We start from the raw sequence: 27,961 nt of genomic DNA, 5'->3' as shown, positions 1-27,961 counted from the left end.
ACATTTGCAAAACTGTGACAAAGAGATCCGATAAACTCATCGCCCAGCTTCGCTAAATGTGGACATCTTATGGAACAGTAGTACAATCATAAAATCATGAAATTAATATTAGCTATAAAACTTGGTACCATTTATAAACCTAGTTTATAAACCTAGTTCCTAGTTCAGGATCAAATCCAGGATGACACATTGTATTTAGTTGTCATGCCTTTTTTTTTTAATGCAGAAAAATGCTATTTATTTATTTTAACATCTTTATTGTAGTATAATTGCTTTACAATGTTGTGTTACTTTCTGCTGTATAGTAAAGTGAATCAGCTATATGTATACATGTAGCCCCATATCCCCTCCCTATTGTGTCTCCCTCCCACCCTCCCTATCCCACCTCTCTAGGTGGTCACAAAGCACCGAGCTGATCTCCCTGTGCTATGTGGCTGCTTCCCACTAGCTATCTATTTTACATTTGGTAATGTATATATGTCAGTGCTACTCTCTCACTTCATCCCAGCTTTCCCTTCCCCTCCCCGTGTCCTCAAGTCCATTCTCTGCATCTGTGTCTTTATCCCTGTCCTGCCCCAAGGTTCTTCAGAACCACTTTTTTTTTTTTTTTAGATTCCATATATATGTGTTAGCATATGGTATTTGTTTTTCTCTTTCTGACTTCACTCTGTGCGACAGACTCTAGGTCCATCCACCTCACTGTAAATAACTCAATTTTGTTTCTTTTTATGGCTAATATTCCATTTCATATATGTGCCACATCTTCTTTATCCATTCATCTGTCGATGGACTCTTAGGTTGCTTCCATGACCTGGCTATCGTAAATAGTGCTGCGATGAACATTGTGGTACATGACTCATTTTGAATTACAGTTTTCTCAGGGTATATGCCCAGTAGTGGGATTGCTGGGTCATATGGCAGTTCTATTTTTAGTTCTTTTAAGGAACCTCCATACTGTTCTCCATAGTGGCTGTGTCAATTCCCACCAGCAGTGCAAGAGGGTTCCCTTTTCTCCACACCCTCCCCAGCATTTTTTGTTTGTTTTTTTTAATGTTTATTTTTTATTTATTTCTCTTATTAGTCATCCATTTAATACACATCAATACGTGTCAATCCCAATCTCCCAATTCATCACACCACAATCCAGCATTTATTGTTTGTAGATTTTTTGATGATGGCCATTCTGACCGCTGTGAGGTGACACCTCTTTGTAGTTTTCATTTGCATTTCTCTAATGGTGAGCGATGTTGAGCATCCTTTAATGTGTTTGTTGGCAGTCTGTATATCTTCTTTGGAGAAATGTCTATTTAGGTCTTCTTTCCATTTTGGGATTGGGTTGTTTGTTTTTTGATATTGAGCTGCCTGAGCTGCTTGTATAGTTTGGAGATTAATCCTTTGTCAGTTGCTTTGTTTACAAATATTTTATCCTATTCTGAGGGTTGTCTTTTCGTCTTGTTTACGGTTTCCTTTGCTGTGCAGAAGCTTTTAAGTTTCATTAGGTCCCATTTGTTTATTTTTATTTTATTTCCATTTCTCTAGGAGGTGGATCAAAAAGGATCTTCCTGTGATTTATGTCATAGAGTGTTCTGCCTGTGTTTTCCTCTAAGAGTTTTATAGTATCTGGCCTTAGGTCTTTAATCCATTGTCATGTCTCTTTATTCTCCTTTCACTTGAGGAACATCTTTAGACTTTGTCTTCATGACCTTGACATTTTTGAAGAGTGCTGGCCAATTAATTTGGGGAATGTCCCTCAATTTGGATTTGTCTGATGTTTCTTCATGATTAAATTCAGATTATTCATTCTTGGCAAGAATACCCCAGAAGCAGTGATGTGACCTCAGTGAGTCATATAAGAAGGTAAACGATGTTGACACACCTCATTTCTGGTGGTGTTAAGTTTGATCACTTGATTGAAGTGGAGTCTGTCAGTTTTCTCCACTTTAAATTTATGGGTTTTTTTCCTTTGTAGTTAATAAGTATCTTGTGGGAAGACAGTCTGAGAATACACGAGTATCTTGTTTTCTCATATACCTCTGCCCACTAATTTTATCCTCCATCACTGATTCATGCCTCTGCAACAATTATTACGGTGCTGGCTGTGAGATGGTGATTTTCCCTTTGCCTCATTCCTTCTGTATTTATTAATTTGATTTCTACTCTAAGGATGAGCTATCTTATCCTTATGTATTCATTCAACCACTTATCTGTAGTATGAACTCAAGCATATTTGTTTTATTCCATGAGATAAAATTCATTATTATTTTCTGGTCATCGGGAGCACCTTCCGACTGGCTCCTCAGTCCTTTTGACTTGCCATCAAAGTTTGAGCACTTGCTTGCTTTCTGGCCCCAAAAGATGGGGCTCATCTTGCCTCATCCCCTCACCATGCTCATCTCTACCTTGTTCCTGAGATCAACCATTCCTCCCAGGATATTTCATTCCTTTCATTGAAGAAGGATATTTGGAAACCAAGGTCTGGGTGCTAGGTGTGTTGATTGAACTTTTACAGTTGCTTCTAGGTTCTCTCTCATCTGACAGAGCTAGGACATAGGTGTATATATACAAACACATACACATCTATATCTATTTGTGTATATACACACACACACATATAATCATGAGTTTATATTGATGCATCTGATTCCAGTCCATCATCACAGGGTTCGTTCAAGTCAACTTCCTTCTATTTCTAGTAACTTTTTAGCACGAGAAACATCACTCTCATTATCATCAATGTATTTAAATTATTTACTCAATCTGGAAAATGCACATAAAGTAGTTTCACAATTGCAATTTTATATCTCTGTAAAAAAATCTTTACAGTACAATATGTGTACAGTTCTTTTTGTCTTTAGCCTTAAAGTATGCAATCAAAACACTGTTTCTGAAGGTTACTTAGGTTAGCTCTGTTCTTTCCCATCCTCTTCAGTGTGGTTCTGTTATTTATTTATAATGCAATGTCTATGGAAGGTGTTAATTTCTGAGTATTAATTTCATACTCTGTTGCCTTAAAAAAAAACTCTTTTGTTGTTTGAGGTACTGTTTTTATTGATTCTTTAGAATTTTCCATTTTAGCATCCACAAGTAGGAATAGGTTTACCTCTTATTCTTTAATTGATTTATTTCTTCTGATTGCATTTGCTAATAAAGTGAATAATAATGGAGATACTGGACCCCCTCCCCCAGTTCCTGATCTGAGTAGAAGTGCTTCTAGTATTTTCCCATTAAGTAAGATATTGGTTTTAGGATTGAGGAGTATAAATATTTTTCATGTTAAGAAAGTGTCCTTTCTTTTGTTTTCTTGAGGGTTTTTATGGTGAGTGAATGTTGAAATTTTTTTAGGCTTTTCAGCATGTATGGTAATATATATGGTTTATGATATTAATAGATTTTCTAATATGAACCAACCTTGCATTTCTGGAATAAGTCCTACTTGATTGTGTGTGATGTTGTATTCTGTTTGCTAAAATTTCTTTAGTACTTTTGTGTTGATATTCATAGACAGCTATGGTCTGTAATTTCTTTTTTTTGAACAAAGTTTTTTAGGTTTAGGTATCAACATTATACTGGCTTAAGAAGAAACAGAGGTTTTTCTATCACTTACAATTTATAGTGTGTTGGAACTAAGGGACAGGACCCCATAATCAAACCCATGGGTATTTCTATTGTAAATTGTAAGAATATTCATATTAAGCATCATAAATAATGATGATAAGTGGCCTCATGTCAGTTCCGGTCAGATCAGGTTTTCCTGACAAATAAGACACAAGAAAATCTTAACTTCAAGAGATTTTTTTGGAGTTCGATATTGTCAGTAAGGGGTTTATTATTCCATAATAATAAAAATATTAAAATTTGTATATAAAATGTATATTGCATTATTTAATAAGAAAATTGTTTACAAACTATTAAAACTTTGACCGGTTTATGCTATCTTGGGAAAATAAACAAGATTTAGTATTGTGTTATATATCTAGAAAAAAGCTAACCATAGGAAAATAGAAGAAAATGCACCATATTATTAGCAATGACTATGATGTGGTGGTTTAAATTTTTTTTTTTTTTTTTTTTTTTTCCCCGGTACGCGGGCCTCCCACTGTTGTGGCCTCTCCCGTTGCGGAGCACAGGCTCCGGACGCGCAGGCTCAGCGGCCATGGCTCATGGGCCCAGCCGCTCCGCGGCATGTGGGATCTTCCCGGACCGGGGCACGAACCCGCGTCCCCTGCATCGGCAGGCGGACTCTCAACCACTGTGCCACCTGGGAAGCCCTTAAATATTTTTATAAATATTTTATAAACATTTTCTATTTTAAATATTTTTATTTTATACTCTGCAGATTTTTAATGAAGATAGTAATTTTACAATGAAAATAATTTTTTTGTCAAATCGACTTTAGTACATAGTCTTCATTGTTCTGTAAGTTTGACTATAAGCAATTTGAAAAAGTTGCCTTTTGTTATCTTTGCATGGTGGTAAATTCCACTCTAAATCAGGTTCTTCATGATAGAGAGGGAGAGAAATTTCTTTGAATATTGTTTTAATGTGTTTGTTTCATGTGCTGAATTTTACTGGTTAATTTCATTCTCAGTCTGTCTCCTAAAACATTATAAATAAACTTGGGATGAGTTTATAAAAAACAGTTTTATATTAAACCAATAGAGTTTAATCTGGCATATTGTCTGCTTTGCTGTGGAGAGCATCAAGATATAACAAATAATCTCTCAAATATGAAAGAGTTCAGATGCAACAAGAACTTTGAAGAGCAGAGATCTCTTAAGTGCTAACGCTACTTTCTTGTAGTCTAACTTTAGCAAATTACTAATTCCTGAATCTCAGTCTCCTTATTTATAAAACAGGAGGAATAACACCTCATCTGAGGGTGAAGCGAGGTCATTTCTATAAAGCACCAACCCAGTGCTTTATATTATGTGCTCACTAAATGGACATCCTATTGTCCTGAGTTTTAACCAAGAACAGCAAAGAAAGAGGGAAGGAATAAAATACCTACTCTTCATCAAGCACTGTTAAAAGCATTTATTTGTATTAATTTCATTATTCTTTTCATAGCCCTCTGTGGAGGGCACGCATAGCTTCCCAAAGAAGCAGGGTAGGTGGCTGGGCTGTGAGGTCAAGTCTGTTCTTCTGACCCAAAGCCCACACTCTTGATGACCAGACAAGCCTGCCTCTGAACTATTAGTGTAAAAATGAGAGTAAGGCTGCTATTCGTGTGGTTTAGTATGTATAAGTAATATTGGAAAAGTAACTCTGAAGCTCAGTTAACAGATTGGTAATTCTTTTTTGTCCCCTTCTGTGTTTCAGCACACAGTGAATGGTGCTTTTGAGCGCCTTCTGTGATAACCATTCACACCTTTTCTGGGGACACTTTCTTAAAAGAACCAGCAAGCATCCAGTTTACTGAGAGATAAACGCAGATTCATGGAGTTGTTGCAGAACAGATACCTCTTGTCTCACTAAGACTGGGTAAGAGTTTAAAATTTCATTTACTGTTATGGATGATGTTGGGTGTGATGACCTCTTCTGAAATATTTCTGCTTTGATATAAATCGGAAAGTTTCAATAACTAGACACGTGATGGGAAAAAGTAGGCTACCGTAAAAAGGCATTGGTATTTGATTGATGCATTTATTATTACATAAACATGCTGATGTATTTGAAGATATTTTTATTACTTAATGTGAAGTATAATGTGTTAACATTGCAAGGGGAATTTCATGACCAGCATTCTTTTAAAATATAACTGCAGTACGGTTTTATGAAACCTGTAATTGCTACAATCTATGTTGTTTCTACTGCTATAAAATCGATAACTAAATTGGAGAGGCTATCTCCTTGAAATTGGTTATGATGAAAATGTACCTACTATGATTATCATTACGCAAATCCTGCCCTGTGAGCTTTCCTTACTTGTACTTCTAGTGCGTATAATTATACTTCTGCGTACCTTTTCCTCAACGTTAAAATTTTCTGTTCCAATATACTAAATTGCCAGTCAGTCCATTTGGGGTTAATCATTGAAACAGAATTGAGGCTGGGAAAAGGTAGTGAAATCGGAGCAGATGGCAGAATAGGAGTAGTTGCTGCAGGGAGTTTGGGGGAGATGAAGAAGACGAGCAAGGTGACTGCATCACTTAGAAGGATGCTCCAGTGGCCTCCGTAAGGGCAGAAGTGAAGGGATGAAATAGGTGCCTTGGTCATGACATGAAGTTATCTTGGGTGGATAGATGTTGAGAAATAAAGGTCATCCAAAGGTTTTCCTTCTCAAGTTTCCTTCTCAAGAGTTACTCTGCATCTCAGGTACCTGAGATTCAATGTGAGTCAGTGCCTCTGAGACTGAAATAGAAAGATATTTACATGAACTAGACCTCTTGGAATGCATAGCCACATGCCACGTGTAAAAACTTTTCGAGTATTTCGTATACAGTGTAGGGAAGGGATATCAAGAAGGTTTCCTAGTGAACAAAGCCTGGGAAATGGAAATTAGTTAGCCTGAAGGTGTGAAAATGCCCCTGGTGATAGCAGGGTGGCTGAGAACATGGGATTTGGGGAACAGATCAGTTTCTCTGATTTGAATCCTGATTCTGCCCCCTTTTGGCAACCACTCCTATGGTAGCTGTGAAAATTAGATAAACTAAATTACAAATTAGCGCACAGTAAGGGTTCAGAAATGGGTATGATTATGTTAGGTGATAGTGCAAATATTTGTAAGGACTTTTACCGTTTTACCAATTCTTGATCTTAATACCATTTTCTCTATGAGGACTTAAATTTCTCATCTGTAAACCCTCCTACTATGTTGAATTTTCCTTAATCTCACCTAGCCAGCACAGTTAGGAAGACATTACTACATTTTTCAAGACGAGATTGTTGGCTTTCAATTCTGGCATATGTTATATTTCTCAAGATCATTGGTATTTTAAATTTTATGATATTAAATCTGCCACTTTCTAGCATCTTAATATAGAGTAAATTATCTAACTTTTCTGAATAGTCTCATCTTTGAAATGGGAACAGTAGAATATCTATGAGAGTTTTTGTGCAGAATAAATAATGTAAGATACAGTGCATGACACAGAAGTACTCGATACATATGGCTACTGTGACTATTACTACCATTATTGTAATTAGTCTTCTTAAACTCGTTTACTAATGATGTGATCGCTGATGTTGTCAGTCTTTAATTTGTGGAACTCGGAAGCAGGACATTCTACAGTTTTTTCATTTGTATAAATTATTATATATGAAAAATCTTACACCACTTTTAAACTTTTGAAAACATTATTCACCATCATCATTTTGTACCCTCTAAATACAGTATATTTCATTTAAACACAAATCTCATTTCACGATGCTACTAAATTATGTCTAAGAACAGCGGCTTTTAAAACTCCCCAAACTTGTTTCTTTCTAGAGGGAATTATAAAACTTCCATTCTACATTTTTCACATTTTGATGATTCTTAATAGCAGCGTTTGGCTGTGTCACCCTTAACTTTAGACTGCTGACCCAACCTCCTAAGTCTGTAAAAATTGTAACGTAAATACTGGGTAATCAGGATACTCTTTACTACTTACTCCATCCAGCCGTTCTAACTTGGTACTCTGTCTTATCTCCATGGTTCTGAATGCTTAGAACTTGATTCCATAATCCAGCCTTAATGTCCAGCTCTGACCCACATTATATTTGCCCCAGTGCAGTCAGTACTGGGTTTGAGATAACCAGTGAATTTTAGGAAACTGAAAAATGTGACTCCTTCTTTCATATTAAGATCTGATATTGACCAGGCAAAGCTATGTACCAGGGTTCCTGATAATGTTCTTATGAACTGTTGTAAACAATAAAATAAAAAAATTTTTTTTTAAGTTTTTCTCCATTTTATTTATTTTTCTGGTTTATTTCCAAAATGTTTTTAAGGAAGTTGTGTGAGCAAGTTGGAATAAGAATATATCAAATGTTTCAATAGGTAGCTAAAGACTTATGGCATATGTAGGATTAACCAATAAAGTAAATTTTCAATAGAGCTAATTTATTTTTTTACGTAATCTGGGCCTAAACCAGATTTTTGACAATAACAGTGTAATTATTTCACTAAAGCTTTTACAAGTAAGTAGATCATAAGATCTTTCAGAGTGGGCAGCAAGGTAACATTAGACCATTTGAATACATTTTATAACTTTTATTTGCCACTTAAAGTATCTGGATAAACAAAAGGACTTATGCAATTATATATAAAAGTTAGAAACTGTTTTTACTGAAAAGATAGCAAAATTTTAAACCCACTTAGTCTTAGTGGTATAAAATATTTCCTTCCTAATTTTTAAAATAGAAGATCTTTCAGAGCATTTATTCAAAAATTTAGCGTTATTTTCTACTTATATCTTTGAACATAATTCTTATAGTTCAAAAACAAGAAACTTAAAGAATTCTCATTGCCGACCATTAAATTCCAAACTTCATCAAGTGCAGGGTATTTGTTTTAGGTGATCTCGGTGTTACTGGTAACGCTCAGTGTTTCTAGAAAGACTCCACTGCCAAATTAGGTGATCAGAGAAGACTGTCACTTTTGGAGTGTTGTTCATTCCCAGGTGTTTAGTCTTGCCTTTCATTGTATCATGTTTTCCACTTCGCTATTCTATCGAAGACTTTTTGAGGAAAAAACCGTCCTCCCAAGTAAGGTCTACAGTAATTTCTCTTGCGTTTGATGTCTAACAGAAATAAGCAATGTCAGATACATCATTGCCACTTCCTTAAAGTTTCTGGATAATCTGTCCTATTTCTCATATAGTTTCTGAGGGCTGTTTCAATTGTTTCCTGGGAAGGGCAGGTGTGGAAGTAGGGGATTTTTGTAGAATGGGGAAGGTGTAAGGAGAAACTTGGGATGTCTGAGTACATAATCCTAGTGCATCCCAGGACAGTTCCTGAGAAAAAAAATCCTATTCTCCAATGTTCTGAAGGAAATGAAACATTTGGTTTTGATATTGGTGGTTAATGAAAATTTAAGGCCGACTTTAATTGATATGACCTCTCATTAAGTCAATACTTAGTCATATTTATATTGTTTACTACATTTTTCACTGATAACCCAGATGTCTCATTTCATTAATTTAAATTGGGTTGGGAAATCTGCAGAGTCAAAAAGCACTTAATACTTAAGTTTTTTTTTCCCAAAGGGTATAATGTATTATTAGTACTTAGTCTAAGTTCGTATTTATTTTTATTTCTACTTTATAAGAAAACTGGTACTTTCCCCCTTATGCACATTTGCCTTATTGATTTTACTTATATATCCTCATTCTGAAAGTATACGGATAATAGCAGTAATTCATAATTCTTGGTGTGAATTGTAAGGAAAGAGCATAGAGTTTCATACCGATCTAGAATTATCGATAAACAGATTATATTTATGAAACATTTAAGTTCACCTTAGTTCTTAAATAGTATCAAAACTCCAGTTGTTTTCACATTATAGAGATTTTTCTAAATGAGTCGTTTCATATGAATTTCTTATTCAGGTTCAGTTTTATAATATGATTTTAAGAAGATCGTGATCTCGTGAATTTTCCTTTTATATTGTTTGTAAAAGTCAATTTTATCTAGGAATGTCAAAATTTGTTTATTTCTTGGAAAATTTGCTAAAAGAGATCTACTCAGGTGTATTGAAAAGTTGACTGTATAATTAAGAAGTCAGGATAAGAATAAAGTGGGTCCACAAATACCTTCCAGCTTTTTATATTTGCCCTGAAACTAGATCTGTGTGAGGGAAAGAACACTGGACATGAAGTCAGAAGACCAGGTTGCTTACTGTGATTTTAGGCCACTCACTTTCTTGACTTCTTAAGATTTAGTTTACTTTTTTCTTAACAAACAAACAAACACACTTCTTTGGGTGATTGGGGAATTAAATGAGCTAATATTTGTGAAAGTGTTTTTGAACTTTAAGGTTCTATAAAAATGGTGCCTGTGAATGTTGCAGTTACCAGTGGTGTAATATGAAAACTTTTATTATAAATAGTTTAAAGAGTCTAAATGGGAAATCCTGTTCAATCTTTTAATTTAAAGAATTTCGGAAGGTAAGCATTTTCAATGGGTTTGACATCGCACTTACTGTTACATGTCTCCTTTCATTTAGCACGTGTTGATTTCTGTTTCTTTCATTGATTGAACATGTACATTCAGAGTAAATGGTAAATATTGACATTTAATATTTTATTTTTGTTACATATTAAACCCTTGTTGGATTATTCAGAAAATTTGGAGTTCCCTGTCATTGGTGTCAGAGAAATGTTAAGCAAGGAATAATAAAGATTGCATAAATGTAGCAATTCTGATGAAGTAAATTAAGTTTATTTATGTTCCATGATATAAATTGGGAACAGGAGTGAAATATAGGTCCTTTTCTGATCATATTATATGTGATCAGAAAAGACAGGTAATTTATAAGAAGCATAAGTTGGCCTCTATGAACTATGTGTCTAGATACCAAGTAGATAGTTTTTCCGGTGTAGATGAAAACTTGGTCCTGACTTACTAAGGTAGATGACATAGGAATTCATGGGGGTGGAGTCAAAACACAGTTTTGTCTAAGTCCGAAGTCAGGACTCAGCACCTAGCTATACCTTCTTCATGTATATTATAAAAGAAATCATTGATCTGCAGTGTGATACATATGACTGATTCACTTCGTTGTACAGCAGAAACTAACACAACATTGTAAAGCAACTATACCCCAATTAAAAAAAATAAAAAGACTATTTTGTCACCATCAGTTGCACACAGAGTCTCAGTGCTATATAAACTGTGAAAGTGCTTATAGTCAGTTGTTTTAAAGGAAATTTTTAATACATGAGCAAGAAAGATATTTTTGAAGCTCTTCTACTAATTTTAGACCATTTACATCTAATAAATGACCCTTTTAATGTCCTGATAGGTACCTTCGTGACCTGTAGAATGATTCATAGATGACTACATAGGGGAAACAGTTTATTTGCATAGTCTTATTCTAAGAAATAAGTAGCTCCCTGCTCTAGGTTCATTTAACATCTTATTTATTCAACTTCTGTCCTGCTTATCATCTTGTCCTGCCAAGAATGCACACTTGACAGTTGACCTTTCATCCTGAGCTCCTAGAGAGAACGGTCTGTGATCTATTTATCGTGGTATTCTTCCTCCCAGCCAGAGTTCCTGACAAATAATAGGCACTCAATAAATATTTAGGAAATGAAAGCTGGATAAAAATAATCAAGTATACACCCGGGGTCCTATAACAAGTCGCTGTTGTAATTGATTGTGAAAGTCTTATTTTTTTATTTCATGTACTAACACATTCTGTGACTCATTTATTTATTCACGAAGCATTTATTAGATATGCACTGTGTGCCCAACCCTTCTCTGGATACCAAGGATGCATCAGTAAGCAAAATAGATGAAAAGCCTGACCCTCAAATGTTAATATAGAAGTCAGTCTGATAGAGAGTGGATGTTATTCTTTGAATTAGCCATTGACCTGACCCCTTATATGAGCAAAGAGGAGATTAGGATCATTTTGTTATAAGGAACAGAATCCCTTTCTAGCTAGCTTAGATAGAGGGGATTTACTGGGGTGACACACGAGGAGTATTTTATGTAGGTTTGCTGTATGAGTTCAGCCTGGCCTGCAGGCAGCCGTTACTTTATGGAGCTGACAGTCTTGGTGGGTCTCATGGCCTCTCCTCTTTCGTTCGTTCTTTAAATCTACTTCATTGTCATCTTTCTACCTTCAGACCTGCTCCTTCCACACTTGCCCGTGGCCAGCGCACTGGCCCCCAAAGTGTACTTTTACGCAGACTTTCCAGAGCAGCAGTCCAGAGCTGAGTCCATCTCTGTGGACCAGATGCCATTTCTGGAGTGGATCTGATTGGTCCACCTTGATCAGTTATTCATTTAAACCCAATAAGCAGTAGTTAGAAGAATGGGGTTACCTGGTGCGTTTATAAGCTCCCTCTATGCCAGTGGGCAGCCAAAGGACCCAAGAGTGGGATGTGCGGACAAGCTGGCTTCTGTATAGTAATAGGCGAGTCACATTGTGTTGATAGAGATTATGGGTGGATTGGCATTTATGGTTTATTTTGGTGCTCCTTATGTGATAAATGGAAAGCATATATTCTGATACATCAATTTGTGGCCAAAGTAGCAGTGGAAACCAACCAATAGTCTTACATTTCTACATTATAAAAAAATCACAGATGATTCATGGCATATATTTAATATGCATACTTTAAACGCCTGAATATGATAAATTATTGGTAAGATTTTTAATTTAAAAGTTCAGTGGAGTTCACACTTCTTCTAACGCCGAAGCGTTTCAGTTCTGTGACGTTGCCGTTTGTCTCCTTTCAAATACGTCTTGCACCAGAAATCTAGCCTATTTGGTTCTTGATGACTTCAAGCAGGTATGGATCATGTTTACTTTTCTTACATTCTCAGGTTTAGTATGTAGGCTTTGATGTGCAGACCTGGAGTTGGCCGCATTCCTTAGCAAAAGGACCTTATTTCTTCCAGACACTGCCTCCTTACCTTTTCTTCCTTTACCAGAGCCATGCCAAACTCTAGGACGTCCCATTTCAGTCCCAATCATCTGAATTTTCAACTAACATATAAACCCATGAATCCAAGCCCAACTAAAACAAGTTGAAGTGACCGTGGAATGAGGCTGCTTGGTTTTTTGAACTATTATGTAATTCAGTAGCGTTTATTACTTTCATTGTGCAGAGCTCTGAGTTCAGTGCTGGGGACCTAGCAGTGATCCTTGTTCTTTCTCTCCGCAGTGGATGGTGTTGTGGGCAGTAGGGCAGGATAAAAAGCAACTTTCTTATTCGATACATTTTTGCCATTTAGTTCTATGTTCCTGCTTGTTCTTCAGATGACTTTAAAGCCCACCATGTAAGAATTATGCTTCTACTCTGGACATTCTCACCCATAAGAAATTTGCCCCTATGTGGATAATTGTTTATTGCCCAGTCAACTGTTTTGTGAGGAATTAACTGTTTACTGCATTATTGTATCATCCTGTAGCCATTTGGTCTACAAGGCATAAAGAGGTTCTTGAACCAGTTTGTTTTCAATAGTATTAGAGTCTTCACACATCTGTTGCATTAAATAATATACTAATTTGCACTCAGTTTTAATACTTGTTCAAAGTCAAATGTAAACACTATTGAACTTTTAAAGTTCCTCATAGGGCTTTCTTCACTGATTTTTCCCGAAGATTTGGAGTACCGCTAGTATTCCAAATACTACTGCTACTGCCGTATTTCCTATAATTTAGATAAAGTCAAAACTCAAAGGAATATATTGCTTGTATTTAAAAGTCTGGATTTTTATCTTAAGAATGCTAAGACAGAGGTGGGCCTGAAAGTGAGAAATGGTATTAGTGACTGTGGTTTCAAACTCTTCGCACCCTCCCTAAGGAAACAGAAAACTTCTGCTCTGTCCTGCATCTAATATTCCTACAGAACTGACCCCTCTATTGAATGCGGTTTGAAGCTCACCTGTTTGACTTGAGGCTGTGAAGACACATCTCTAAACTCAGGCTGGGACCTTTTTTTTTTTTTTTTTTTTTTAAACAAACTTGCAAACTGAGGTCAAGAAACTTTCAGTCGTCATTAGAGCTGGTGGACTCATATGCTACGTACAGTAACAGGGAGATGCTTCTGCAACAAGCAAATTAGGTGAGGAAATCCTTGGTATTTCTCAGGTTTCATGTTATCCAATGAAGAACTTGTTAACCCATTCCTTCCTTCCTTCCTTCCTTCCTTCCTTCCTCCCTCCCTCCCTCCCTCCCTCCCTCCCTCCCTCCCTCCCCCTTTCTCTCTCTCTTCTTTCTCTCTTTCTTTCTTTCTCTCTTTCTTTCTTTCTTTTTTTTTTGGCTGCGCTCGGGCTTTCTCTAGTTGCAGTGAGTGGGGGCTACTTTTCGTGGCAGTGCATGGGCTTCTCATTGTGGTGGCTTCTCTTGTTGAGGAGCACAGGCTCTAGGCGCGTGCGCTCAGTAGTTGTGGCGCATGGGCTTAGTTGTTCTGTGGCATATGGGATCTTCCTGGACCAGGGCTTGAACCCGTGTCCCCTGCATTGGCAGGTGGATTCTTAACCACTGCGCCACCAGGGAAGTCCCACCCCATTTCTTTGGATCATCTTGTATGCAAATGGCATTAAACATAAAATGTCAATTGATACTTAAATTGTCCCAGAGGCTGAGATACGAAATGAACTGAAGTGGGGAGCTTTCGCCCATCTATTCATTCAGTTAAGTGTTCAGTTGGAAATGCATTTTGAGAGCCTTTCTTACGTGAGTGGAACTGATGTGGGGATTCAAAGGAAATGCTTGTTGTTGTTTGAATCTGAGGATGTGGTCAGTTACAAATGTGACCCCACATTTCTCGCTCCTGGGATTGATGGTGAAGTTACAGGTGCTCCCATCTAAAGGTAGTTTGCTTTGGTCTAGGGGACATTAGCAAAAGTGATGCAAACAGTCTTGAAAAGTGCTTGCGTGGTGCAGCTTGCCCTCTTGATGCTTTTTGTACCTGGTGTCCGTGGGAAGCAGCACAGGGCAGCTTGTTAGATGACTAGAAGCACAGGCTCCCAGACCCCTGAGTGAGGACGTGTAGGCTCAGCAGGCCCAGCTGACACTCAAACTGATCTCAGATGCGTGAACTGACCTAGCTGAGATCAATTGAACCTGACCCAGAACAGAATTCTGAGCTAAATAAATGGTGGGTGTATTCACACATTGGATTTATTAAACAGCAGGGGTTAACTGACCCAGGATGGAAAGTAAGACACCTTTAAAACAGTTACACTGGAAGGCGGGGGTAACATACAACTGAATATTCTCAAGCTTAGATGACCAGAATTTGCGGGCAGAGAAACTTTTATAAAGATGGCAGGAGTTGGGGAAGAAGAGTTTAGTTTTAAGGTCAACTTTAAAATCTAAATAGGCTTTGGGTAAATATAAGTAAGCAGAAAGGACAGTATAAATGAGGAGACACAGCTGAGAGGACAGAAGGAAACATGGGACCTGAATGTAAAATCTTACTTTTCAGTCAACTTGATGGAATATATCCAATGACGTCATACGTCTGTGAAAGTACTAGCTTTACCTCGAACCCAGGCCATTTGAGGCGACAGCCCCAGAAACAAATCTGAAATATTCTAATGTTTCTGTCCCTTATATTCGTCTGTTATGCCTCTAGCTTTAAGTTCAGGTCAGAAGAAGAGTTGAATTGGGTTGAGAAATTTGGATGAGGCCTAAAAAATGTGCTTTTGGGAAAGGAAGTACTGCTTTTTACTAAATTACTATCTCCAGTCATGTAAATAAGCTTTATTTTGCTAACTTTACAAATTAGGAATCAGTAGTTTGTTAAAAAACATTCTATTTACTCTTTTTTAGTTCTTCTATCTCACCGTGCACAAAATATCGTTCCTCTCCATTTGAAATGATAAACCCATAATTTTGCTTTTCGATGTATGACAAGATTGTGCCAAATTGAGAGTTGTTACAACTAATTACTAATCATGATGTGTCTAATCAAAATGGTCATAATGTATCTTGTTAATGGTACATGTATATGAGCTGAAATTTCAATTAATATGTTTTTATCTCTACTGAATTCACAATATGCTATATAACACTATTTCTCCTTCAGATCATGGTCAAAGAACCCTTCCTCAAAGAGACCTTATTTATAAATTCAGTCTATTTCAGTTTTACTAGGGGTTTCCTAGAACTGAGCTCACTTTCTTTACGGGACTTCTTTCAGTCTTTGTTTGCACTTTCACTGAATGAAGTCTGTCATCTTCACTGAATGGTAAGCTCCTTAAGAGCAATGACCAAATGTCTTTAGACTTACGGTTTTGTTCTTGGCGTGGAGCTCAGTGGCTGGCATCTAATAGGCACTGAACAAATATTTGTTGAAAGAATGTGTTAATGAAGAGATGGCTCTTTTGCTCTATGAGGTCTCAGTTTCGATGCTAACTATAGAAAGGTGAGGTGAATTTATTCCGGTCAGAGACAACAGCTGAGGTCCTAAATGGAAAAGAGTTTCATAGACTCAAGAAACAGAAAGAGCAAGTGAAACCAAAGCTGGGTGGTCCACAGGGAGAGATGGCTTCAGAGAGGGAGTCAGGGCACCAGTCATATGGGGACTTCTAGGTAGTGGTAAGAGCTTGGGTTTTGTTTTAATTGCAGTGGGAGAAATTGTAGGATTTAAAACAGGGTAGTGATGTCGTGTATGCCGAGATCACCCTTGCTACTGTGCAGAGAACGGGCAGGAGTCGCAGCTGAGGAGGTAGGTCAGAAGCTCTAAAGTAGTGAGGATTTTGAACTCTTTTTGTTTCATGTGGAGGGTATGGAGGAAAGTAGATGAATTTGTGATATTTTCTGAAGAATCATTAGGATGTGCTTGACAGATAAAGAGGAATTGCAATATTGCCCACGTTTCTGTCCTCACCGATCGAGTGTCTGGTGTTTCACTCACTGACGTGCAGAAAGCCTGTGGATGGGGTGCATGCAGGTGCATTGGTAGAGGGGTGGAGAAAACACAATCCTATGAGTGAAAAGATGGAAATCAGCATACCATGCAGGCACTAATCAAAAGAAAGCTAAGATGGCTTTATTACTGTCAAACAAGGAGAGTTTAGAACGAGAAATATCAATATTACCAGGGGAAATAGGGATATTTCACAGTGTTTAAGAGGTCAGTTCATCAAGGATCCTAAATGTGTCTGCATCTGATAACAGAACCTCGCATCACAAGAAGCAAAGTTTAATGGAACCTAAAGGAGAAATAGACAAGTGCACAACCATAGTTGGATATTTCAACACTCTGCTGTCTGTAACTGATGGAACAGGTGGAGGAAGTGGGTAAGGTGTAGAAAACCAGAACAAAACTACCATGGTACATGACCTGCTTGAATATTTCGTACAGCAGCAGAGAATATACACCCAGAACATTCACTGGGAGAGATCATATGCTGGGCTATAAAACAAGTCTCAAGAAATTAAAGAGGATTGAAGTCTTGGAAAGGATGGTCTCTGAACGCAAAGGAATTAAACTGGATCTTAGTAAGACTATCTTAAAATTTGGTAAATATTTGGAGATCAAAAACCACTTATAAATAATCCATATTTCAAAGGTGAAATCACAAGGGGAATTAGAAAATATTTTGAACTGACTGAGAATGAAATCATTTCCGATCAAAATGGGTAAGATGCAGCTAAGCAATAATTAGAAGGAATTGTTTCTGTATTAAGGCCTTATATTAGAAAAGAAGTATCAAATTAATGGGCTAAGCTACTGCCTCGTGAGACTATAGAAATACGAGACAATTAAACCCAAAGCGAGCAGAAGCAAGCGTAAATCAAGGAGCAGAAATCAGTGGAATAGAAAAACAAACACAAAAAGGCAGGTTTTAAAAAATATTAGTGAAACTGGCAAATCTTTAGCCAGACTGACCAGAAAGCAGAGAATAAACAAGTTAATATTAGGAAAGACAGGTAACATAGGACAACTGTTTCATTCCAAGGATGAGGTTTATTTAACATTCAGAAGTCAATGTAATTCATCATATTAACAGTTGTAAAAATGTAACGCACATGATTATCTCGGTCGGTAAATGCAAAAAAATTATTTAACAGAATCCATAACAAAACTTGGAGCAAATCAGAGGGAAGTTCTTCAGCCTGATAAAGGACATCAGATTTAACAATTATTTTTCATTGTTAAATCGGAAACAAGGCAAAGCTGTTTACTCTCACAACTTTTATTTAACATTTTCCTTGAGATTCCTGGCAGTACAATAAAGCAAAAAAAAAAAAAAAAAAAGGCATGTACATTGAAAATGAAGAAGTAAAACTGTCTTAATCAGAGATGAAGAGATAGTCTTTTAAGAAAACGTTTTAAAATGTGCCAAGAAAGCTTTAGAACTAATAGATGAGTTCTGCAAGTTTGCAGGACACAAAGAAATCAATTGTATTTTTCTATACTAACAACAAACAATTGGAAATTGAAATTGAAAAAATGTAATTTATAGTAGCGTAAGAATGTTAAATATTTAGGAATAAATTTAACACAATATATTCAGGATCTGTAGACTGAAAAGTTCAAAATACAATTGAGAGAAATTGAAAAAACAAAATAAGTGGAGTGACATCCCCTGTTCATTGATGAGAAAACTCAATATCGTTAAACTTTCATTATCTCCAAAGTGTTCTGAAGTTTCAATGTAGGCCTAGTGAAAATCTCATAAAACATCTTAGTAGATTGACCAGTTGATTAAACAATGTACATGAAATGGCAAAAGAAAAGACTGGCCAAGACAAACTTTTAGTAAAATATAGTTGCAGAACTTGTATTACTTGATTTCATGCCTTACTAGATGCTACAGGGGTACATGATATACTGCAGTAGTCAAGGCACTGTGGTGTTCAAGTAAGGATATTTTCATTGATCAATGAAAAACATAGAAAGTCTGCAAATGTGATGAATTGACTTTTGACAAAGGAGCCAAAGTAATTCAATACAGAAATGCTAGTTTCTTCAACAGATGATATTAGAACAATTAGATATCCACACAGGAAAAAAGTAAACCTCAGCCATCACCTCACATCCTACACAGAAATTGGTTCAAACTGGATGATAGACCTATGAACCGCATATAGACCTATAAATCCTAAAATGGAGGGTAAAAACAGGAGATGATCTTTGGGACTTTGAGTGAGGCAAAAAGCACAAGTCATAAAAGGAAAAAAAATAGTAAATAGAACTCTTAAAAATTAACATATACTGCTTACAATATATTTGTGAATATATTGTATCATAGTACACTACTTAGAAAATTAAAAGACAAGTCACAGACTGGGAGAATGTATTTGTAAAACATAGACAAAGATAACCTGATTTTTTTAATGCGTAGGTTGTTTGAGTAGATACTTCACCATGGAAGATAAAGAAATAGCAAATGAGCACATGAATAGATGCTCAACGTCATTAGCAATCAGTGAAACACAAATGAAAATCACAATGATACACCCTTTCATTCCTGCTAGGATAGCTAAAGTGAAAACAGAATAACAAATGCTGGCAAGGATGCAAGGCAACTAGAAATACCATCCGTCACCGGTAGAAATGCATAATGATACGGCTTCTTTGGAGGACATTATCACTGTGTGTGTGCAGTTGATGAATTTTATTGTATGTAAAAATATATGTATCATATAATCAGTAAATTATGAATATTATTTCAGTAAAGTGCATAAGGAAATGTTTATTCTACAGAGACCAAAGTGTAATCCAGTATAATTACAACTTGAGTAATTTCTAAATCTATTACTGGATCCCTAGATTGAACCCCAAATTCCAGAATTTAAAAGCTCTTGATTACCTAAAACTTTGAAGAATGAAAAATATTGGGCAAATAGAATTGCTTATAACAACATTGGACTGCATACATAAAGAAAATATTCATGAAAAATTGTTTCATAGCGCACACGTAATGTCTGGTTACGTCCTCATTTTATTACATAATACCTAGAATCGAGGAATGTCGTCAGTGGTAAAATATAGAATGTTCTAGCACTAGTTTCTAAATTACCTTTATTATTTTCAATCATCGATCTGAATTGGTTTAGTATTTTCCCCAGATGATCTGTTGGTCTGCTCTGGCCTTTCTTGGGGTGTTCGAAAGCTGTCTCCAGTGTCTACGTGGATAGACACTGTTTAGGAATTATTAGTGACCTTAGAGGCTGATTTTAAAGAGAGTGTGGTCTGTGGGGTGGAGGCTACTTGAATTTGGAAGTTGCTAGAGGTAAGCTCTCTAGTACTATGCACAGCAGCTCTGCTATTTTCCACCGTAATTAAAGGGTCAGTGACAAATCGTCCTCAACCCCAGATTGGAGCTACTGAGTGCTTTGCTCTAGCTGCCTCTCCTTGTCAATGACTGAGTGCTTTCCATGACCACGGCACCCAGTGACTGGTTAAATGTTCATGATTATCTATCATAATACTTATAATTATGTAATTTTTTGTGTGGCTAACACAGATCGATCCTGTGTAAATTATTTCCACCATTTTATCTTAATATTCGTCTCGTGTTTATAAATTTAGAATGAATATAAATGCTGACAGCACTGAAGATTCTAGGTTCTGCATATTGAAAATAGCATTTTCCCGTATTTGACTGCATAGTACTCAAACTAAGAGATGAGGAAAAGGTATTGATGACACTGCTTTTTAAAACGTTTTTCTTTTCCGACCGATGACAAAATAAAAGACTTTTTTTTCAGTTGTATCTAGTGCTATTTATTCAAAAAGATCTACTTTTCCAACCTGAAATTCTAGAAGTAAAAGTGTTAGAAAGGTTATTCTAATGTTAGCACCCAGAAAGGCTTCATTAAATTTCATCATGCATAAGAGATACAAAGATGGCAATGGTCCTGGGTATGTTTTCACTTCCTTTAAGCAACATGTGAGAATTATAGGTTAGTCTTTTTCAGTCTTACGGGTTTGTTTGTTTGTTTGCAGTTGTTACTTGCATGCGTGTGTGCGTGTGTGTGTGAGAAATCGTAATTAGGGTTTCCACCCCAGATTTAATGAAAGCTTGGAAAGGGCAACTTTAATCCATTATAAACGAGAGCAAGAATGAATTAAAATCATAGCTTTGGATCGTGTTGACAGGAGAGACAATGGGGGGACTTTGGCCCATTGAGTCTACAGTCCCCCATTTGAAAGGTTTCCTGTTGGTTTTATGTATTTGCCTCCTAGTCAGTTTTGCTACTGCTTTGGCTAAGAATGTACCGTGGGGGGCTGTGTTGAAGAGAACAAGAGAATTACAGCTCTTTAGACTGTGACAGGATATACCATTTATTGAGCTAAAATTAAAAAAAAATAAATATATTTAATTCAGCAAACCTTTAAAACATACAACCAGTTTAGCTGTTCAGGTTGAATGCATCTAGACAGAAAAACAGAGTTCATCAAATAGGCATCGTCTTCCATATTTGGAGTTGTTACGGTCACTTCCCCCAGCCTGCCAGCTTAGATGACGCCAATAGCTGTAAAATCATGAGAGGGACAAACGGTAGAGATGTGAGCAATTATACAGTATTTCACTTTGTTTTTCTCATAACCGCCTCCTTTCAATAGCATGCTGTGTTTAGGGGGAAACGCCCCTAGGACCTCCTGCTTTGTTTCCATAATATTTTTGAAAGTGATTCTTCTGGAATTTAATTAACACTTGATACTGAAATTCTTACCAGGAAATGTTAATGGCAAAGACAAAGTTGAAGGGAGAAGAGAGAGGAGAACAGCGATGGGTCACCTTCCCTCTGGGAGTGGGAGGGCTGAGATCTGAGAAAGGTGGATGGAGTGGCCTCAGAATCGAAGAGGAAAAAGGCAAAGATGTAAGTCAAGGAGTGGGAGTTCCTCCAAGTCCTGCCAAGTACTGTTTCCACAGTTCAGTTGTTATTTCCTACTCAGAAGATTTCAATATACACAGAACCAATGGAGATTTAAGGTCACAAACGGCCGATCAGTCAGTCTCCTCTCTCACCTTTTCCTCATCCTCACATTCATCCTGTCCCTTGAAGTGCTGTATCCTCCCTGCACCCAAAAAGATTTTAGCCTTTTCTAGAATGTATTTCCCTACCTTCTGTTCCTGTTGTACACAGTTGAAATGCTTCCACCTTTCATAATATTCTGTAACTCCCGGCAAGAGTTAATCTCTCTTTTGGAACCTTTGTTAATGTACCTATAGTAGAGCTTGTTTCATGTACTAGTTTCATCCATTTTGGTCCCCAAACCAGACTATCACTGCTTTGTCTTTTTGTCTTCATGTTCTTAGCATTTGTTGTGTAGCATGACTAGATACCCACTAAATGTTTAAATTTGAATATATAGAAGAAAATAATTTAAGATGTATGTTTAGCATGTTTAGAAAATCACAAAAAAGCATTAAGGCTATTACTTAAGCATTAAGTAAGATACTATTACTGTTCTTTGCTGTTCTAAGATGATACATTTATAATTTTTAAAACTTTTATGACAGATGCAAGTATTGGTAAGACAAGCAGAGCTAGGAATTTTGTGGGAAAAAAACCCCCAAAAGACTCATATGTGTCTCGAGATGAAAAATTCTAAATTACATTAATCAGAAGTCCTGTGAAATATTTTTGATATGAATAATAACAAGCATAAGATAATTCAAGACTTAAATATAAAAGGTTATCTTCAGGGTGATGTTCTTATTTAGGCAGGTAAGCACACTTTTTAAAATATGCTGCCTTAAGCTGACATTTAATTCTTAGTGGACTTGTAAATCGAAAATGACATTTTTGAAAAATAAAGAGAGCTAGCTCTTCCCAGTTTTCTTTGCCTTAAGATGGAACTCAAGTATCTTCTCCAGGAAAGCCTTTGTGAGTCTATACTACCGATACTCTCCCCCTGACCTGTTCTGTCCTACATGGAAGGCAGTTCCACATTGCGTAAGTGAAAACTCGCACTGAGAACTGACTTAGTGCATTGTTTTAGATTTTGTCTGCACTTGAATTGGGCTTTGACTTTGACATCGTGTTACAACTTTTAGATTTCCTACCACCTTTCAGACAGTGCAGTTTTATGGTCCAACAGTTCACATCCTAATAATTCATATTCTCTATAAAGATTTGTAAATTTTTGTGTCAAGCCATTGAAATGCACTGCATTTTCTTTCAAATTAAGATTGGTGAAACCATAAGTGAAACATTCTTGTTTTAATGATGTCTGAAATAAAAAGAATCCTAGGAAGTGTGTGAACCATTTGCTATATCTAGGTGCTATGCTATGTCTTTCTTTTTAAGTAGGTCTTTCCTTTTTCATATCACTTTCTCATAAGCAGAGTAATATCCCTATTAAAATTCCAATTTTTATTTTAATATATTTTAGTCACTCTTCTGTACATTCCCAGTTGCAACAGCTGCTAAAGTTTGTGTTTGATCATTTGGGGATCAAATTCTAATTATTCTTCAGCTCTCTTTCTCCTCCATCCCATATCTGTACTTGAGATTCTGGAGGGAAGCAGACAGGTACTTAAGTAGAAACAAAATCGGGCATGAATAGGGAGTATGCAACTCGCTTTTAGGAGCTTGTTAACTTTCAGACTGTGCAGTATCAGTGAATTCAGTCAAGAATTATTGACACAACAGTGACTTCAGAGCTCTGGAAAACTTATTTTCCTTACAATCCTTTACTCTTAACTTTAGGAGGAGAAACTAGAACAAGAAATATGCTCCTTTATTGTTAGAGTTTATAGGAAACTACACTGAGTAAATTTTCAAGGTAATTCTGTGCCATGATACCTGAAAAATTATACTGCTACTTGAGAACAATTATGTATCTTCTTCTATGTCATGTTATCACTGATCATTGTCTGGCAAATGTTATTAGAGAAGAGCAAATTCACTAATAAATTGAGCCCAGTGAGTGGACCAAGTAATTCAGAAACGATGGTAACAAATTAAGAATTGTATGTCACTAACAGAAGTCCAACAGCAAGTCATCAGTAGGTGTCCCCACGGGAGGGAGGGCAGGGTAGTGAGGAATCTCTGGTCTGTAGTATGACTATGACCGTGTGTATGAAACAGGAAAGCATACGGAGTTATCTTTATCCCCTATGCTCTTTTGTTTGGAAATATTAAAACCTGGCCAGATTTCAAAATCCATCCGTCCATCCCAGCTGGGTATTATTTCACGTCTAGGGTGTCTCTCAGTGTGGATCTAGCCAGCAGGCTTGGGTTTAGGACCTGCGGTGAGATTGGCAGGGTTAGGAAAGGGTAGGAAATGCCAGAAAAACCCAAAAAGAAACAAAACATTTAATCCCTGGAAGGGGTGGCACTAACAAGCCAAGTTCCCTACCCTCGATAAACTGGGATCTCAGCAAGGATGTAGACATGAGACAGAAGTCATGCATCTGGTGACCAGATTGTGACACAAGATAAACAACAGGTGTTAGAAAAGGTTGATCCTGGTAATCTCATCATAACTGGGGCACAGAGTAGTTCCAGAACTGCCACCCTAGTCCTGCCCGATTGCCTCTTCCCCATCCACCCCGTAACAAACAGCACTTTTCCGTAGGATGAAGATAGAGATAAAAGCCACCTGTTTCCTATATTGTGCACCTGTGCATAGTAAACAGAACTTGTATTTTCATATCCAACGTAGTTTAAACAGTACATTATTTCTTGTGATGCCCATGTGAGATTATTATTACTTTCAGAGAGTGCAATGCTATGTAATACATAGACAAACATTAGCTGTCCTACAAAGATGAAAAATATTTAGATGAGAAAATCAATATGATGGATCCAGTTGGGCGTAGGAAATATACAGCTTCTGGTTGCCATTTAATCTATGACATTTTCAACTGGTAGAAAAAGAAGTCCGAGATAGCAATGGAAGAAGATTGGAAAAATTATTTTTTCTCTGTGAGTCTGTTTCTCTGTCGTAGATGAGTTCACTTGTGTCATGCTTTAGATTCCACATAGTATAAGTGATAATATAGTATTTATCTTTCTCTTCCTGTCTTACTTCACTTAGTATGATAATCTCTAGTTCCATCCATGTTGCTGCAAATGGCATTATTTCATTCTTTTTTATGGCTGAGTAGTATTCCATTGTACATATGTACCACATCTTCTTTATCCATTCATCTATTGGGGGAGGGGTGGATTAGGAGTTTGAGATTAGCAGATGCAAACTATTATATTTAGGATGGATAAACAACAAGGTCCCACTGTAGAGCACAGGGAACTATATTCAATATCCTGTGATAAACCACAATGGAAAAGAAGATGAAAAGAAGTATATATGTATAGCTGAATCACTTTTCTGTACAGTAGAAATTAATACAACATTGTAAATCAGCTATACTATGATAAAATAAATTAAAAATTTTTTTTCTTGTGTCAGTTCTTCCATGTTTTTCCTTACATGCCAAGGGCCTGTGGTACAGCTGTGGGTAACATGCTTAGTAGGTGATGAATCATGCCAGTTATTCCGTGAGCTCCTTGTGATGCCTGTATGAGATGATTATTGCTTTCAGAGGGTGTAATGCTATGTAATACATAGACAAACATTAGCAGTCACATATAAAATCTCATCAGTTCAAACCTTCATCCATTCAGTCAACATTCACTGAGTGCTTAACTGTGTGCTAAATTTTGTGCTTCTTTACTCATTCCTATTTCAGAGTAAGACAATTAATACGATATGTCATGCAAATATTAGAAATAATTTGATTATTATGAAGTATATTTGAAAGATTTGTGTAGGTTAATTATTTTTTTTAATAACTGGTACCTGGGCTGAATTAACTCTTATTCATTTAGCTTTGAAAATCACTTTATTTTACAATTAGGTGACCTTCAGCCTAATTTCAAAGATGCAGTTGTAACAGATTTGGTAGTTATAAGCATAATAAATAGCACTCAGTGCACACTACCTCAAAGATTATAACTTTTCCCTTGTCTAGTTCTACAAAGAATTTGAAGTAATTTACTGTTTTAAAACTCCTATAAATAAAAATAATTAGACACTAAGGGGGGAAACGTGGCGGGTGGTGGTGGTGTGATGAATTGGGAGATTGGGATTGACATGCATACACTAATATGTATAAAATGGATAACTAATAAGAACCTGCTGTATAAAAAAATAAATAAAATTCAAATTATATATATAAAGTTAGAGACTGTTCAAAAGAGTTATCAAAAGCGGATTAACTGGAGAAAGAATTTCTGGATACCAGGGATTTTTTTTTAATGGCAAATAAGCATTTAATTCATTGCAAAATGTCTAAAAAGTAACATGGTAGCCTGTATAGTCCACATTATTATACTAAATACCAAATAAATTATAAATACTAAAAGTATTTAATAACGATAATAATTAATGTATACACCACTTAATTACCATATGGCCGGTACTAATATAGGCACTTTACATGTATAATTATGTTCTTACACCTCTAAGGTTCAGTTTATGGTTACTAACCCACTTTTGTGGATGAGGAAATTGAAATTAAGCTAGTTGCCCATATAGTAAGTGATGTAGCTGGGATACCACCCTAGCAGTTTGAGCTCAGGGTCCGTGCTCACAAACCCTTCCTCAGATTACTAAGTTAATGCCTATATTATGGATAATTTTTAGGTATTCTGTATAATAAGTTTAATTCTTAAAATTGAATTTTGGGGGAAAACTTGATGTTCTTCAGATAAATGTTTATGTTGTCCCTCTGTAAACCATGAAGGTATAGCTGTTTTAACTTGTTGAAATCACATTACCTTTGTTTCTGTAGACCCTGGGTATTTCATTATCTCCTCTTATCAAGTGGCTAGTCAAACCTCTTTGATTTTTTCTTTCTTCTTCATATGCCTATGCTCCATTGCACTAAAGTAAGTGACTGCATTTTATGCTATAATCACTCCCGAGGCTCTGTTTTCAGGGTGTCCTCATTCATTTATTTGAACATTTATTGCGTGTTTCACTTATCCAGGCACTGGGCTAGGTACTGGGGAAACAATGGGGAATGAGACCAGCAAACCTGATTCTTGCTCTTATGAAACTTAGAGGGAGAGTCATGCTATAAATCACTGTCGTATGATCAATTATTTAATTACAATTATAGGAGTCCTATGAGATTCTAAAGCCAGGCAACTTGATGTAGTAGGGGATTTGTGAAGCCTTCTTTGAGGAAGTAATATTTAAGTTGAGAAGTAAATGAGAATAACAAAAATTAGAGATTTGCAATTTGGGAAATAACAGAGGTTCATGAAATTGTATTCAATCCTCAGAGCACTTATTGCTCGGTTTCTCCTTCCAGGCGTCCTTTCTCGGATCACCGGGCATTATTATGTAGTCGGTGGTGTCTTCTGGGCATAGCTTCTAGAATCAGAATCTGCTTACCCACCTCTGAGTCAGTTTGATGCCAGCATTTGGCTAAAGCTTGGGCATTTGAAAAATCAGCTTCCAGAGGTTTTCCTAGATGCAGATGTAGATTTGCCCCATTTATGTCTGCATGAGGAAGATAGGTCTCTTTCTACCCCAGAGACTCCTCTTCTCTCTCCACTCTTGTGGGGACTGCAGATTTTGAAGCTGGCTTCTGAAACTCACTATCTTTATACCTGGCGGTAACCTTTGGTGAAGTTCAACTTGTTCCCTCTTCTTTTTAAATTTATTCCAATAAGAGATGCCATCATTTCAGTAGCCTGCTTGCTGGTGGTCTTCTTGCTCTCCCAGTTCCAAGTTGGGGACCTCTCTCTTTGTTCAGACGAAAGCCTCGTGAATTTTTCTTTCTTATCTCAGAAATGCTTTCAAGTCAGAACCCACTTGTAAAGAAGAGATGAAGACTGTCTTGGGCTGTTAAATGATCCATCTGGTCCCTGACAGCTCAAGTTTCCACTCTCAACGAACCGCCAAAGTTTTCTCTTTTGCTCCTACTCACAAGAGTTAGTTTTTACAGTCAGTTTTAAGTGAAAGAGGTATCCTCAACTCACCAGGATAAACTTCCCTCGTAGAGCTGCAAGGCTGACGGCCTCTCTTAGGCAAGTCTTTTCTTCTGATGGGCTTTTCTCCATAGTACCTACTCAGACCACCCTATGCAATGTCACGGTTACCTCCACTTCCATTCCCAAGCATTTTCTATCAACTAACCCAGCACTATTTTTTTCTTTTTCCCACAGCATATATAACACCTTCAAACCTACTCTAAAGGTCCCTTATTTATCACAGCAATTGTTTATTGTCTGTCTTCTGGTCTATGGTGTAAGTGCCACGTGGCAGATATTTTCTGTTTGTTGATTGATGTATTTCAAGTGCCATGAACAGTGTAATCAACAAATAGTTGCCGGGTGGTTGAATGCAACATGCAGAAAATGTTACAAGCA

At 36.7% G+C, this 27,961-nt stretch overlaps 1 protein-coding gene across 9 annotated transcripts in view; it reads left to right on the top strand.

The window, feature by feature from the left end:
- The window catches only part of DLGAP1 (DLG associated protein 1), a 1,249,700-nt gene that overhangs the window by 512,497 nt on the left and 709,242 nt on the right, over positions 1–27,961 (top strand). For all 9 annotated transcript variants that reach the window (XM_060310335.1, XM_060310340.1, XM_060310339.1 and 6 more), the window contains one exon: positions 5,320–5,481. The gene's annotated coding sequence lies outside the window, so the exon portion shown is untranslated. The remainder of the gene's footprint in view (positions 1–5,319; positions 5,482–27,961) is intronic.

The sequence above is a fragment of the Globicephala melas genome, chromosome 13 (genome assembly GCF_963455315.2).
Source record: "Globicephala melas chromosome 13, mGloMel1.2, whole genome shotgun sequence".
NCBI lineage: Eukaryota > Metazoa > Chordata > Mammalia > Artiodactyla > Delphinidae > Globicephala > Globicephala melas.
This window is presented reverse-complemented; position numbering and strand designations above follow the sequence as displayed.